This window comes from Cheilinus undulatus, linkage group 1 (assembly GCF_018320785.1).
Source record: "Cheilinus undulatus linkage group 1, ASM1832078v1, whole genome shotgun sequence".
Classification (NCBI taxonomy): domain Eukaryota; kingdom Metazoa; phylum Chordata; class Actinopteri; order Labriformes; family Labridae; genus Cheilinus; species Cheilinus undulatus.
The window spans coordinates 59294996-59309065 of NC_054865.1; the positions used below are offsets into that span (position 1 = coordinate 59294996).

General features: G+C 46.4%; 1 long non-coding RNA gene across 1 annotated transcript; it reads left to right on the forward strand.

Moving 5' to 3' along the window:
• Positions 1–500: 500 nt before the first annotated feature.
• On the forward strand, positions 501–13345 carry LOC121513453. Its single transcript, XR_005992208.1, has 3 exons — positions 501–859; positions 971–1082; positions 13168–13345. It is a non-coding gene; the product is annotated as an uncharacterized LOC121513453 (long non-coding RNA).
• The last annotated feature ends 725 nt before the right edge of the window (positions 13346–14070 follow it).

The following is a 14070-nucleotide window of genomic DNA, read 5'->3' on the forward strand; positions in this document are numbered from 1 at the left end:
ATGAGGAGGTCTGAGACTGACCTGAGGATGACCTGAGGATGAGGAGGTCTGAGACTGACCTGAGACTGACCTGAGGATGAGGAGGTCTGAGACTGACCTGAGACTGACCTGAGGATGAGGAGGTCTGAGACTGACCTGAGACTGACCTGAGGATGAGGAGGTCTGAGACTGACCTGAGACTGACCTGAGGATGAGGAGGTCTGAGACTGACCTGAGACTGACCTGAGGATGAGGAGGTCTGAGACTGACCTGAGACTGACCTGAGGATGAGGAGGTCTGAGACTGACCTGAGACTGACCTGAGGATGAGGAGGTCTGAGACTGACCTGAGGATGACCTGAGGATGAGGAGGTCTGAGACTGACCTGAGACTGACCTGAGGATGAGGAGGTCTGAGACTGACCTGAGACTGACCTGAGGATGAGGAGGTCTGAGACTGACCTGAGACTGACCTGAGACTGACCTGAGGATGAGGAGGTCTGAGACTGACCTGAGACTGACCTGAGACTGACCTGAGGATGAGGAGGTCTGAGACTGACCTGAGACTGACCTGAGGATGAGGAGGTCTGAGACTGACCTGAGACTGACCTGAGGATGAGGAGGTCTGAGACTGACCTGAGACTGACCTGAGGATGAGGAGGTCTGAGACTGACCTGAGACTGACCTGAGACTGACCTGAGGATGAGGAGGTCTGAGACTGACCTGAGGATGAGGAGGTCTGAGACTGACTCATCTTATTTTCATGGAGGAAGTAAACAGTTATGGATATTTTAATAAAGATCTGGTACCTGGTCCTGTCTCTGGTGTCTGTGGTTTCTGGCTTTGGTCAGCTTTCGTGTTTTAACCTCTAAAGCAGAGCAGGTGAGCTCTAATCATGGCGGTCATTGTTTGATCCCTCACACAAACACACCTGTTTGGACTGCAGAATTGTGGGTAATTCACAGTGGTGTGTTGTTGACCTTTCCCCTACAGAATATCCTATAGAAATGAAGCGTGGACAGAGGTTTGACTTCTTCAGACAGCTCTGTCTTTATTAGCACAGAGAGCAGGACTACAGCTACGGTGGCTCTGAAGGGACTCTAAGGTAATCAGACATTAACCCTCTCACTGCCAACCCTTTACCATTTACCTGAAATTCACATTTTCTAGCACACATAGGAGAATAGGAGCCTCATTTATAAACGCTGCGTACGCACTAAAGAAAGCGTACGCCACTTGTAAGCAACGTTTGGGATTTATAAAATATGAGCGCACCTCCACGGCAGCTCTGACCCTGCCGGACGCACAAAACCTGGATAAACGGGGAACTGACCTCAACAGTAGAAGGATGAAATTAAAGACTGATCTGAAATTCATACATTTTTGTGAAATAATCAAACATTACACATTTCACAACTCATATCGTATATGAGGGATATATTTGCAAAAACAAAAAAAAGAAGAAAAATTTACATTGATGCGATGATGATGTAAAGGGAGTGCGTGAACGCACGCACGCGCTCGTGCCCACACACATAGCCTTTATTATTGAATGGATCATGTTCTGTCAGTGTGAAACAAACCCTACATGTTATTATGACATCCATTCACATAAACATTATATATATATATATATATATATATATATATATATATATATATATAAATTAAATAATAAACAACAACCGTGCTCCCAAAATGTGCCATACAAATAAAGTTTTACATTCATAATAACTGTCATTAAAATGACACAAGCAATGACATGATCAGTGACATGATCAATGACAGGATCAATGACACGATCAATGACAGGATCAGTGACATGATCAATGACACAATCAATGACAGGATCAATGACATGATCAATGACATGATCAATGACACGATCAATGACAGGATCAGTGACACGATCAGTGACAGGATCAATGACAGGATCAATGACACGATCAATGACAGGATCAGTGACATGATCAATGACACGATCAATGACAGGATCAATGACATGATCAATGACATGATCAATGACACGATCAATGACAGGATCAATGACACGATCAATGACAGGATCAATGACACGATCAATGACAGGATCAGTGACATGATCAATGACACGATCAATGACAGGATCAATGACATGATCAATGACACGATCAATGACAGGATCAATGACACGATCAATGACACGATCAATGACAGGATCAATGACAGGATCAATGACACGATCAATGACAGGATCAATGACAGGATCAATGACATGATCAATGACACGATCAATGACAGGATCAATGACACGATCAATGACAGGATCAATGACACGATCAATGACAGGATCAGTGACATGATCAATGACACGATCAATGACAGGATCAATGACACGATCAATGACACGATCAATGACAGGATCAATGACATGATCAATGACACGATCAATGACAGGATCAATGACACGATCAATGACAGGATCAATGACACGATCAATGACAGGATCAGTGACATGATCAATGACACGATCAATGACATGATCAATGACATGATCAGTGACATGATCAATGACATGATCAATGACACGATCAATGACAGGATCAATGACAGGATCAATGACACGATCAATGACAGGATCAATGACAGGATCAATGACAGGATCAATGACATGATCAATGACACGATCAATGACAGGATCAATGACAGGATCAATGACACGATCAATGACAGGATCAATGACACGATCAATGACACGATCAATGACAGGATCAATGACAGGATCAATGACACGATCAATGACAGGATCAATGACATGATCAATGACAGGATCAATGACACGATCAATGACACGATCAATGACAGGATCAATGACAGGATCAATGACACGATCAATGACAGGATCAATTTCAGGATCAATGACAGGATCAATGACAGGATCCTCTGGTGCATGTGGTGCATCCGTGTCCCCCTCCCCCTCCACCACCACACCCCTCAGGAGGGATTCCCCAGTGATCCCCGCCAGCTTGTCGTCTGTGGGGGTGAGCTCTGTGCCCTTTCCCCCTCCTGTCACACAGACACTCTTTCTATGAGAGCGATGCGCCTTTTCGCCTCCACTTTTATGTGGGATCATTTCTTTTTACTTCAGCCACAGTCCGACCCTCTGAGGAACGTTATTTACAGCATCAGCCACACGCTTCCACTCTTTAGCCTTTCTGGCGTTAGTGATGCCCAAACTGTGGCCACCCAATAAGACTCTGCGTGTGTCCACCTCTCCTATTAATATCGCGACCTCACATTGAGTGGAATTTCTTTTTTTCGTTCGTTTTCCATCTTGGTCCATCGTGAAACTGATATCATTGAATATTCATCAAGAGCGTTCACCTGACCTTTTATAGGCACCATATGGGCGGGGCAAAGCGGTGGGACGGTGGTACGCAGAGCATCATGGAAAAGGATATTTTCAGGAGTTTTGGTACAAATTACCCACATTTATGTACAGATCTCATTAAAGGGATTTTTACAATCATGGATTAAATAAACCACTCTGTGGTTCCCAACTGTGGCCTTAGAACGCCCCCTACTGGTATCTAAGAAAATGAAACAGTATATATAATAGTTCTGACTGAGAAGACCTCATCACTACAGATCTGTTTGAATGATCCATCATTACATTATTTAAGTCAGGGGCATTCTAGAAACTTCTCCTAGATGATTTTTACACAGCCTTGTTTTTAAAAGGAAATCAGGAATCAAACCTTCACTGTTGTAACAAGGAGTGAGAGTGCAGTTCCCAGGTCTAACACAGGGAGGCAGCATCTACACACTAATGACTGTCTGCTCTGCCATAAACAGGAAATCAAACATGTGACACATTCAGCCAATCAGAACAGAGTTCTGTCTTTACCTTAGTCTGACCATGATAGGAGTCCTCATCTTTACCAAACTTTATTTAAGGGTGAAAAGATGATGGTCCACATGAATATGGACATGCTGGACTTAGAGACATCAGCCAGCCTGCTGTGATCCATGTGAAGATGCTCTCCACAGAAACAGGGTAGAGATGTAAGTGCAGTGGCTGGTGGACTGCTGCAGCATGAACACGCAGACGTATATCTGTACTAAACCAGCTCAGCTCTGATGGTTTCAGTCTGAGCAGCAAATCAACGCTGGTATGATCCATCACAGCCTGCAGCTTAGAGTCCAGGACTTCTGTTGTTTATGGTGTTTATCCCAACATGACGTGTTTACAGAGTGGGGGCTGTTGTATGTCATTTCTGACAGAGAGTCAGAGAGCAGGAACCAATCAGAGTGCAGGAACCAATCAAACACCAACAGGTCACCTCAGGCCTATTTAAACTCAGGCATGAGAAGTCTGCGCACTTCCTGTTTCTCTCCCAGGTTAAAGTCTCTACTATCTACATATTAGCTACATGTAAACAGCCTGCTCTGACTTTAGCTACATGTAAACAGCCTGCTATGGCTTTAGCTACATGTAAACAGCCTGCTCTGGCTTTAGCTACATGTAAACAGCCTGCTCTGGCTTTAGCTACATGTAAACAGCCTGCTCTGACTTTAGCTACATGTAAACAGCCTGCTATGGCTTTAGCTACATGTAAACAGCCTGCTCTGGCTTTAGCTACATGTAAACAGCCTGCTCTGGCTTTAGCTACATGTAAACAGCCTGCTCTGACTTTAGCTACATGTAAACAGCCTGCTCTGACTTTAGCTACATATAAACAGCCTGCTCTGGCTTTAGCTACATGTAAACAGCCTGCTCTGGCTTTAGCTACATGTAAACAGCCTGCTCTGGCTTTAGCTACATGTAAACAGCCTGCTCTGGCTTTAGTTACATGTAAACAGCCTGCTCTGGCTTTAGCTACATGTAAACAGCCTGCTCTGACTTTAGCTACATGTAAACAGCCTGCTCTGGCTTTAGCTACATGTAAACAGCCTGCTCTGGCTTTAGTTACATGTAAACAGCCTGCTCTGGCTTTAGCTACATGTAAACAGCCTGCTCTGGCTTTAGCTACATGTAAACACTCTGCTCTGGCTTTAGCTACATGTAAACACTCTGCTCTGGCTTTAGCTACATGTAAACAGCCTGCTCTGGCTTTAGCTACATGTAAACAGCCTGCTCTGGCTTTAGCTACATGTAAACAGCCTGCTCTGACTTTAGCTACATGTAAACAGCCTGCTCTGGCTTTAGCTACATGTAAACACTCTGCTCTGGCTTTAGCTACATGTAAACAGCCTGCTCTGGCTTTAGCTACATGTAAACAGCCTGCTCTGGCTTTAGCTACATATAAACAGCCTGCTCTGGCTTTAGCTACATGTAAACACTCTGCTCTGGCTTTAGCTACATGTAAACAGCCTGCTCTGGCTTTAGCTACATGTAAACAGCCTGCTCTGGCTTTAGCTACATGTAAACAGCCTGCTCTGGCTTTAGCTACATGTAAACAGCCTGCTTTGGCTTTAGCTACATGTAAACAGCCTGCTCTGGCTTTAGCTACATGTAAACAGACTCCTGCTCAGCCTGTGAGGCCCTCAGCATCAGGAGGGACCAGAGAGGACTGATGGACTTCTCCAGTCTTTGTCAGCCTGCTTTTTATTCTGATCCAGACTCCACCATGTGCCCCTGCTCCCGTTGGTGTCTGTGGTACAGTAGCAGCTGGTCTACGCCGTGTCAGGCAGCAGGTGAACGCTGTCTTCTAGGCGGCAGCTTCTGAGAGCAAACAGTGAGGGGGGGGGGGGGGGGGTTGTGACAGAAGCAGGCGGAATTCAGATGAGCTTCAGAATGACATGTTCCTACTAAAAGTCAGAGAGAACCCAAAGACTGGCAGAGAGGACCACTATGAAATCAGACCAGCAGAGGAGAGATGAGGAGGAGGAGGAGGAGCAGTTAGAGAGTGATAACCACAGACAAGGAGTAGAAGGACAGGAGGAGGAGGAGAGGAGGAGGAGGGAGCTGGCCCTCTGAGAGAATGTAGAGGAATGTGGGAGCAGGTGGTGAGTGGTGACATGAAAAGCTGTGGTGACAAATGCAGCCGTCCGGCAGGCTGCGGCACAGAAGAGCTCTGAATGAGATGGTGGCATTGGATTTCAGTGGGGGGGGGGGGGGTCTCCATGACAACAGCCCACACAAAAATCTTAGCTAGCATTAGCATAGCTCACTTATAGATTCATTCAGTCATGATGGCTTACCAGAAAGATTCTGGCCCAAAGACAGGATATGGATGGAGACCTAGTCAGGTCCATGTGTGACCCCGTTTATACTAAGCATTAACAGCATTATGTTTATCATAAACATCCAGATAACAGCTGGTCATCCTAAAAGCGCTGTGTGGACACACCTCAGAGAAAACAGTTCTGATACAAGCATCCAGAGAAAGCTACACAGAAATGGTTTAAAGAAAACAAGGAGAATGTTCTGGAATGGCAGAGTCAAAGCCCAGACCTCAGTCCAGGAGAGGATTAGAGTCTGGACTTTAAAGATCTGTTCACTCCTGATCCCTGATCAACCTGACAGAGCTTGATCAGTTTATCAAAGAAGAATGGAATAAAATTCCAGAATCCAGATGTTTGATCCTGACTGAGACCTATCCACAGGAGGAAGAGGCTGGGGTGGAGGTGGTGGAGCTTTAGTCTATAAAGGAGGAGGCTGGGGTGGAGGAGGTGGAGCTTTAGTCTATAAAGGACGAGGCTGGGGTGGAGGAGGTGGAGCTTTAGTCTATAAAGGACGAGGCTGGGGTGGAGGAGGTGGAGCTTTAGTCTATAAAGGAGGAGGCTGGGGTGGAGGAGGTGGAGCTTTAGTCTATAAAGGAGGAGGCTGGGGTGGAGGAGGTGGAGCTTCAGTCTATAAAGGAGGAGGCTGGGGTGGAGGTGGTGGAGCTTTAGTCTATAAAGGAGGAGGCTGGGGTGGAGGAGGTGGAGCTTTAGTCTATAAAGGACGAGGCTGGGGTGGAGGAGGTGGAGCTTTAGTCTATAAAGGAGGAGGCTGGGGTGGAGGAGGTGGAGCTTTAGTCTATAAAGGAGGAGGCTGGGGTGGAGGAGGTGGAGCTTCAGTCTATAAAGGAGGAGGCTGGGGTGGAGGTGGTGGAGCTTTAGTCTATAAAGGAGGAGGCTGGGGTGGAGGAGGTGGAGCTTTAGTCTATAAAGGACGAGGCTGGGGTGGAGGAGGTGGAGCTTTAGTCTATAAAGGAGGAGGCTGGGGTGGAGGAGGTGGAGCTTTAGTCTATAAAGGAGGAGGCTGGGGTGGAGGAGGTGGAGCTTCAGTCTATAAAGGAGGAGGCTGGGGTGGAGGTGGTGGAGCTTTAGTCTATAAAGGAGGAGGCTGGGGTGGAGGAGGTGGAGCTTTAGTCTATAAAGGAGGAGGCTGGGGTGGAGGAGGTGGAGCTTTAGTCTATAAAGGAGGAGGCTGGGGTGGAGGAGGTGGAGCTTTAGTCTATAAAGGAGGAGGCTGGGGTGGAGGAGGTGGAGCTTCAGTCTATAAAGGAGGAGGCTGGGGTGGAGGTGGTGGAGCTTTAGTCTATAAAGGAGGAGGCTGGGGTGGAGGAGGTGGAGCTTTAGTCTATAAAGGAGGAGGCTGGGGTGGAGGAGGTGGAGCTTTAGTCTATAAAGGAGGAGGCTGGGGTGGAGGAGGTGGAGCTTTGCCAGCAGCAGTGTGGTGCACCAGCATATAAGTCAGAATTTTATTGTAATACCTAATTACACCACAGGTTGGAGCCCTTGCTTTGTTTATGTTGCATGAACCAGGAAGTTTCTCTCTCTCTGCCATTTCCATATTATGTAGCCAGTTGGTGATGGCTGTATTTGTTTTAGCGCTCATGTATGACTGCAGAATAATGTTGGTGTTGTTTGGATGTGGACTAAAGCGCTGTGGCATTGTATGGATGTGGACTAAAGCACTGTGGCGTTGGTGGATGTGGACTAAAGCGCCATGGCGTTTTATGGATGTGAACTAAAGCACCGTGACGTTGTATGGATGTGGACTAAAAAACCATGGAATTGTTTGGATGTGGACTGAAGCACTGTGGCGTTGTATGGATGTGAACTAAAGTGCCGTGGCGTTGTTTGGATGTGGACTAAAGCACCGTGGCGTTGGTGGATGTGGACTAAAGCGCCGTGGCGTTTTATGGATATGAACTATAGCGCCATGGCGTTGTATGGATGTGGACTAAAGCGCTGTGGCGTTGTATGGATGTGGACTAAAGCGCCGTGGCGTTGGTGGATGTGGACTAAAGCGCCGTGGCATTTTATGGATGTGGACTAAAAAGCCATGGCATTGTTTGGATGTGGACTATAGCACTGTTGCGTTGTTTGGATGTGGACTAAAGCGCTGTGGCGTTGTTTGGATGTGGACTAAAGCACCGTGGCGTTGGTGGATGTGGACTAAAGCGCCGTGGCGTTTTATGGATATGAACTATAGCGCCATGGCGTTGTATGGATGTGGACTAAAGCGCTGTGGCGTTGTATGGATGTGGACTAAAGCGCCGTGGCGTTGGTGGATGTGGACTAAAGCGCCGTGGCATTTTATGGATGTGGACTAAAAAGCCATGGCATTGTTTGGATGTGGACTATAGCACTGTTGCGTTGTTTGGATGTGGACTAAAGCGCTGTGGCGTTGTATGGATGTGGACTAAAGCGCCGTGGCGTTGGTGGATGTGGACTAAAGCGCCGTGGCATTTTATGGATGTGGACTAAAAAGCCATGGCATTGTTTGGATGTGGACTATAGCACTGTTGCGTTGTTTGGATGTGGACTAAAGCGCTGTGGCGTTGTATGGATGTGGACTAAAGCGCTGTGGCGTTGTATGGATGTGGACTAAAGCGCCGTGGCGTTGGTGGATGTGGACTAAAGCGCCATGGCATTGTTTGGATGTGGACTATAGCACTGTTGCGTTGTTTGGATGTGGACTAAAGCGCTGTGGCGTTGTATGGATGTGGACTAAAGCGCCGTGGCGTTGGTGGATGTGGACTAAAGCGCTGTGGCGTTGTATGGATGTGGACTAAAGCACTGTGGCGTTGGTGGATGTGGACTAAAGTGCCGTGGCGTTGTTTGGATGTGGACTAAAGCGCTGTGGCGTTGTATGGATGTGGACTAAAGCGCCGTGGCGTTGGTGGATGTGGACTAAAGTGCCGTGGCGTTGTTTGGATGTGGACTAAAGCGCCGTGGCGTTGTTTGGATGTGGACTAAAGCACCGTGGCATTGTTTGGATGTGGACTAAAGCGCCATGGCGTTGTTTGGATGTGGACTAAAGTGCGTGGTGTTGGTGGATGTGGACTAAAGCGCCGTGGCGTTGGTGGATGTGGACTAAAGCGCCGTGGCGTTTTATGGATATGAACTATAGCGCCATGGCGTTGTATGGATGTGGACTAAAGCGCTGTGGCGTTGTATGGATGTGGACTAAAGCGCCGTGGCGTTGGTGGATGTGGACTAAAGCGCCGTGGCATTTTATGGATGTGGACTAAAAAGCCATGGCATTGTTTGGATGTGGACTATAGCGCTGTTGCGTTGTTTGGATGTGGACTAAAGCGCTGTGGCGTTGTATGGATGTGGACTAAAGCGCCGTGGCGTTGGTGGATGTGGACTAAAGCGCTGTGGCGTTGTTTGGATGTGGACTAAAGCGCCGTGGCGTTGGTGGATGTGGACTAAAGCGCCATGGCATTGTTTGGATGTGGACTATAGCACTGTTGCGTTGTTTGGATGTGGACTAAAGCGCTGTGGCGTTGTATGGATGTGGACTAAAGCGCTGTGGCGTTGTATGGATGTGGACTAAAGCGCTGTGGCGTTGGTGGATGTGGACTAAAGCGCCATGGCATTGTTTGGATGTGGACTATAGCACTGTTGCGTTGTTTGGATGTGGACTAAAGCGCTGTGGCGTTGTATGGATGTGGACTAAAGCGCCGTGGCGTTGGTGGATGTGGACTAAAGCGCTGTGGCGTTGTATGGATGTGGACTAAAGCACTGTGGCGTTGGTGGATGTGGACTAAAGTGCCGTGGCGTTGTTTGGATGTGGACTAAAGCGCTGTGGCGTTGTATGGATGTGGACTAAAGCGCCGTGGCGTTGGTGGATGTGGACTAAAGTGCCGTGGCGTTGTTTGGATGTGGACTAAAGCACCGTGGCATTGTTTGGATGTGGACTAAAGCGCCGTGGCGTTGTTTGGATGTGGACTAAAGCGCCGTGGTGTTGGTGGATGTGGACTAAAGCGCTGTGGCGTTTTATGGATATGGACTAAAGCACCGTGGCGTTGTTTGGATGTGGACTAAAAAGCCATGGCGTTGTTTGGATGTGGACTAAAGCACTGCGGCGTTGTATGGATGTGGAATAAAGCACCGTGGCGTTGGTGGATGTGGACTAAAGCGCCATGGCATTGTTTGGATGTGGACTATAGCACTGTTGCGTTGTTTGGATGTGGACTAAAGCGCTGTGGCGTTGTTTGGATGTGGACTAAAGCACTGTGGCATTGTATGGATGTGGACTAAAGCACAGTGGCGTTGTTTGGATGTGGACTAAAGCACCGTGGCGTTGGTGGATGTGGACTAAAGCGCTGTGGCGTTGTATGGATGTGGACTAAAGCACTGTGGCGTTGGTGGATGTGGACTAAAGTGCCGTGGCGTTGTTTGGATGTGGACTAAAGCGCTGTGGCGTTGTATGGATGTGGACTAAAGCGCTGTGGCGTTGGTGGATGTGGACTAAAGTGCCGTGGCGTTGTTTGGATGTGGACTAAAGCGCCGTGGCGTTGTTTGGATGTGGACTAAAGCGCTGTGGCGTTGTATGGATGTGGACTAAAGCGCCGTGGCGTTGGTGGATGTGGACTAAAGTGCCGTGGCATTGTTTGGATGTGGACTAAAGCGCCGTGGCGTTGTTTGGATGTGGACTAAAGCGCCGTGGTGTTGGTGGATGTGGACTAAAGCGCCGTGGCGTTTTATGGATATGGACTAAAGCGCCGTGGCGTTGTTTGGATGTGGACTAAAGCACCGTGGCGTTGGTGGATGTGGACTAAAGCGCAGTGGCGTTGTTTGGATGTGGACTAAAGCGCTGTGGCGTTGTTTGGATGTGGACTAAAGCGCTGTGGCGTTGGTGGATGTGGACTAAAGCGCTGTGGCGTTGTATGGATGTGAACTAAAGTGCTGTGGCATTGTATGGATGTGGACTAAAGCGCCGTGGCATTTTATGGATGTGGACTAAAAAGCCATGGCGTTGTTTGGATGTGGACTAAAGCACCGTGGCGTTGTATGGATGTGGACTCAAGCACTGTGGCGTTGGTGGATGTGGACTAAAGCGCCGTGGCATTTTATGGATGTGGACTAAAAAGCCATGGCATTGTTTGGATGTGGACTATAGCACTGTTGCGTTGTTTGGAGATGGACTAAAGCGCCGTGGCGTTGTTTGGATGTGGACTAAAGCGCTGTGGCGTTGTTTGGATGTGGACTAAAGCGCTGTGGCGTTGTTTGGATGTGGACTAAAGCGCTGTGGCGTTGTTTGGATGTGGACTAAAGCGCTGTGGCGTTGTTTGGATGTGGACTAAAGCGCCGTGGAGTTGTTTGGATGTGGACTAAAGCGCCGTGGAGTTGTTTGGATGTGGACTAAAGCGCCGTGGAGTTGTTTGGATGTGGACTAAAGCGTCGTGGCGTTGTTTGGATGTGGACTAAAGCGCTGTGGCGTTGTTTGCATGCGACCTTAAGCGCCATGGTTAATCCCCATACCTTCCTCTTACAGCTCCTCTTTTAGCTAACCTGCTATCCTGGAGCTTCTGCTAATGCTGATAGCCTCTCCAACTAAAACCAGCTGTGATTGGCTGTGGGAGGTTATTATGGAGTAATATAAATTTCTCCTAATAACATCTTTATTTCTACTTGAATCGTCTCTAATTTGACTTTTAATCTGAAAGTCTAGTTTGGGATGGAGTTAGGTTTAGTGAGGCTGTCCTCAGTAGATGGTCTACAGTCAGAATCCGGTCTACATGGCTGTACAGGGTTTCGTGGCTGTATGTCCAACAGTAAACCAGGGTCAGTCTTAAGCCCCGCCCCTCTATCTGGTGATGATCTTTGGGCGTTCGGACACCACTGACCCCACTGTAGCAGGAGAATGGCGGTGTGGGTGCGTGTGGTGCTGGGGGTCTGTGGAGTGCTGAGGGTCTTTGTCTGCTGCTGGGTGAGCCGGCGCTGGCAGGCCTGTGGGAAAGGATTAGACTTTTCACGCCTTTTCCTCCACACTGAAGCGCCATCAAAGACATTCCTCGCATAACAAATCAATGAGGACTGTCACACTCACAACACACACAAAACATACACAACACACACACACCCACACACACACCCCCCCCCACACACACACACAACACACCCAGCCATGTTAATCATTAGCCAAGCTTTAGGTTTGGGGTTCAGGAAAACGTTCTTCTTCTCTCTGCTGCAGGATCTGAGCTGAATCTGCCATCAGGCTTTTATTACATTAGAGAGACTCCTCCTACTTCCAGTGTGTAAAGGTCTTAGAAAAGGTCATAGAAAAAAAGGTCATAGAATGTGGGGAATAGTTTGGTACTGCGAGCCTGTGTCTGTCACTCCTTTAAAATCCTGCTGGATCCATCCTGACACAGAGCTTCATTCAGCACCTGTTCATGCGTCATAGTAACGAGCCAAGCTGGAGAGATGAAGAGTAACTTTATAATTCAGCCTCTGTTATGACCTGAGTGGGCTACAAATGTCTGCATTTATCTGTGATATTTCCATGGTTGATATCCACATAATACACCAACAAACTCCGCTGTTAGCAGGGAGGATTGGAGCGGGGTTCAGGCAGGGGTGAGCGAGGAGGAAGCAGTGGGCTCTGTTTTTAAACATCAATCAATTATTTAAATGACTTGGACTGATGCCAAATTTCACATGAAATGAAATCTGTTCTGAATCAAAATATGAAAGATGTGCAAACATGATTAGAACATGAGCTCCATTTTATTTTTTAACTTGCAAAAAGTTTGGACAAAATAAACGAACCCATTGTGCAAAGGCCTTTAATGTGGGGCTGATCTGCCCCAAACAGGGGATGAATGCTTGGGGATAAGGATCATGTCAGGACTTTTTCTGGTCAGGCTGGATACTTTGGTCTAAAAGGTTTAAAGTTTTTATAAAGTCTTACTGCCAAACCCACCCAAACCTGAAGTCTGCTTTTATTTTGAAAGTTTCTGAGTGGTTTCCTTTCCTGACAGTGGCGTTCTACAGTCAGACATAAATGAGGACGGAGAGGAAATCACGTTCTTTATTGAAGGAACCCTGAGGAAGTTCTGAGCTGACAGATCTGAGGACTCCAGACTCATCAGGAGGACCGACCAGAGATGATGGAGAGGGTTTTGTTAAACCAGTATTCGTCCTTCACATCCATGAACTGAAGCCTGAGTGTTTGACTCTCTATTCTTCTTCTGCTTCTTCTTCTTCTTCTTCTTCTTATTGTTGTTGTTTTTAGTTTTTTATTATTATTATTAATAATATATTTATTATATTATTATTATTATTATTATTATTATTATTATTTCAATTTATCACTATTATTATTATGGTTTTTATAATTATTATATTTTATAATATATATTATTTTTCTTTATTTCTAACATGTTATGATCTTATTTTAATAATTACAATTTATTCATTGTCATCATTATTATTAGTCTTATCATTGCAGTACAATACTATGACTACTAGTAACAATAATAATAATGATAATAATAATAATAATAATATTTGTATTATCATTATGAAGGAGCAGTAGTGGACTTACTATTACTATTGTACTTATTTTTATGTTTATTATTACTTTTGATGTTATCAATATTAACCTTATTATAAAGCATACGTGGTGGACTTAATATTGTAATATAAAAAATAAAGGAAATAATAATAATAATAGCAGGAAGCAGGACTTATTTGATCTCAGTGATCCTGACATGACTGGTTTCTGACAGCCCCAGTGGTTATAAAGTCTGTGATGTTTGTCTGTAGTATCAGCTGTAAATGTTGGCATTAATGTTCCTGTCGACTCTGATAAACCACTAAAATAATGTTATTATCATTAAAGGCACAAGTTCTACAGCCGACATTAGCAAAGGATGCACGAT